Raw genomic sequence first — 3,393 nt, forward strand, 5'->3', positions numbered from 1 at the left:
CTATTCGTTTATATAGCCCCCCCCCCCCCTTATCTTCTACTCGACATACGTGCCATGACAAAATATCACGAATTGAACTGAATTTCTTTCTGAACCTTTCATGAAGCATATTGCATTTTAGAAAAATATAGGTATACGTGTGAAGCAGGAGTTTACCTTTAAATGTGACAAGCTCAAATAATAAACCCTCTGGCGTACTCGCCACAAACTAGTCTGCCTGGAGCATGCTAAATGTGAGGAATAACTTAAACAATTGCATAATAAGTCTAGAGTAGTGCTCCAGTAAAATAGTCTAGAGTAGTTCTCCAATGAAAAGTCTAGAGTAGTGCTCCAATTGTCAGAAACCAGAGTCACATCCAAGAGAAAAATATTCAGACTTAAGAAAAAAACATGTTAATATCTTTACGTAGTTTGGGATATACCGTATATATTCTTTTAAAACACCGAACCAATTCCAAACAAGCGTCACATGATGCACCGAAAGGTCAAGATCGATGCAGTTAAGATTATTCAGTTGAACAAACATAGACTCCTATTTAACAGCACCTTATATGCCAGCATATCAGAGTCTACATTGTTTGCATTTGGCTGACTTGTACCTAAGAGTATACGTTATTTAATCTTTAGGAATCCAGTTCACTGTGTACACAACCGATATCATATCAACCACTTGAGCTGCCAATATTTTGTCATATATTGTCATGCGTTGAAAGGCCGTTAAAGCATATTGATTTTGTTTTGTTTTACTCAGTACTTGTGTATGACGTCATCCGCCCCCGAAGGGAAGCTTTACCGAGATCTGTCATGCTATAGCCGAAACAGAACTTCTGTTTTGTAGCATTCAATTGTTTCAATTGTCAGACATTCAAAAGTGCATGCATTTGAAGTGAAAAATAAGTTTAAACTGGGACTTTGTCACCATAAATGAAACTTTATTACTGTTAAAAGTGACATTTCATGATTTCGCTTGTATAGTTTAAAATTTTTTTCCAATACTAAGTATGAAGATAATTGAAAAAATAGTGTTAAGCCGACAAAATCGAACCAAGCTTATATAGTGTCAGAAAAAAAGATACGTGATATTTGAAAGAAAAAACTCGCAATGAATGAATGTATCTAACAATCCATTTTGTAAACATATAAGGTTCTTGGCTAGTTCATGGAAAATGCTACATTCTTTGTTAGAAAAATGTTGTTACCAACATCAGACCGAAATGTGTGTGAAAAAAACAAAACAAACGGATCTGGATTTATATATATATATATATATATATATATATATATATATATATATATATATATATATATATATATATATATTCCTTTATTGACATAGGTGAGTCTTTTGATTCTAGCAGCTGAAAAACTCTTATAGTTCAAAAGCTGAAGATACATCAATACAGCTTTAGTCTCATCTCCAATCTTTCAAGGACGTTACATTACAACCGCTCCGGTGGCCTAGTGGTTAGAGCGTCCGCCTCGGATGCGGGAGGTCGTGGGTTCGATCCCCGGCCGAGTCATACCAGCGACTTAAAAAATGGTACTAACAGCTGCCTCGCTTGGCGTTCAGCATTAAGAGGTTAGTGTTAGGACTGGTCGGCCTGATGTCAGGATAATGTGACTGGGTGGGACATCATGCTACATGTCTGTGGCATGATGCCCCAGTGCTAGACATCACTATAAACTGCCACATTGCAGACATCGTAGCGATATGACTGAAAAATTGTTAAAGCTACGTTAAAAATCAAAATCACATCACATCACATCAAGGGCGTTACACATTTTGTTCAGATATATTTTGTACTAAGCAATAATTACAGTTTATTAAAAAATACTTGCAGACGATATTGAATGACTACATATAAGAACAAATCTTGTCGATGTAATGAAGCTTTTTCTCGCACTTAGCGGAAGTTTCTCAATGAGTTCTTTGACAATTTCTATGACAGTTCTGATTTCCCTCATTTAAAAATATTTCTAATCACCTCATTTAAAAATTTTTTTCTAATAGCGATTTAAATCTAAAGAAATACTTTTTGATAGGTTTTAGAAGCATTTATTTAATAACATGTGTATTCTTGCATGCATTAACTATCGTATTAATTTGATCAAAGTAGTTCATTGTTTCGAATACAAACTGGCAATGTGACTGAATCATTAATTATCAGAATATTAGAGTCCATTTTCTTTAGGACTGTTGCAATACATCACATCAAAATGGATAATATTTTATCTAGTTCAGAAGCGAGATATTGTTTTTTTCCGTCTTGAGTAATAATATATTGTTTAGTTGAGTTAAACATTATACTATACATAAAAATGTTGCGTATATGGAAAAGTAATATAAATATAAGATAGGTTTGAAAACAGTAATGGACCCCTTGTTTTCCGTTCGATTTGAGTACACTATAGTTTTTTTTACTATGTAATATTCTCTAATGAAGCCTTAGTTAAATACGGTTAATTATTTAATTAGGGCATGTCACTTTTAATTTTGTATAGGCAAGACGAGGTAAAAAGCAGAATGAAACAGAATTACATTTTTATACAATAGCTTTACATTTGCAAATAAAACCATTTTTGTCCTAAGAGTAATTGATGTGATCAGTATATTACAAATCCGGTGGAAAGCCTCATTCCATAAAGTATTAGTCGCAAATGCATTATTGTGTCCGGTCAACCATTCAAAAGGCATCATAAACATATATTGTATGAATTATGTGTTCGTCTGTAGAATATTTCTATAACACGATTTTGAAACTCCTGTAATTTTAAGAGATTTTATAAACTTTTTGGAATATATATCTGTCCAGTATTCACTAATAAAGAGACTAAATATCAACTCCTTAATGAATCATTTTAAATTTTTGTTTAACTTAGTGGATTTGATGGCTTACATACATATCGTATCTTTTGTCCATTTAAATAAATGGACTAGATTTGGTTAAGTATGGACTGACGTTTTAGGGCCCCGTGTGTTTGCGCCTACTACCGGATGTCTTCCTTCCTTGCCTCTCCCGGACACCAGGTACCGTGACGGAAATGTGGAACCATTTCCACCAGTCCAAACCCAGGTGTCCTGATGTGACGTCAAAGTGACAACCAATCACATACTGCTTTGGTTGACACCTGGCTCAGTATATGGCAGACTGAAATTACACCTATCGCTAATATGAGTGTTATTTGTGTGTCCATTCCCACTCATGAAAGCCCTTCATTCAGGGCGTTAGGGACATTTAGTACCACGACCTGTAGGTTCAGTTAAATAGTGCTCTGTGAGCACAGAAGTGATGTGGCACCAATTTATTCCCCCAGGAGTGATTAAATATCCTGCATTGCAGGAATAAAACAGAGGTACATGTACATTCGTACAAAAACCTCTATAATCCAAGC

Source organism: Sinohyriopsis cumingii, chromosome 10 (genome assembly GCF_028554795.1).
Source record: "Sinohyriopsis cumingii isolate HCF-2022 chromosome 10, ASM2855479v2, whole genome shotgun sequence".
Classification (NCBI taxonomy): Eukaryota; Metazoa; Mollusca; class Bivalvia; order Unionida; family Unionidae; genus Sinohyriopsis; species Sinohyriopsis cumingii.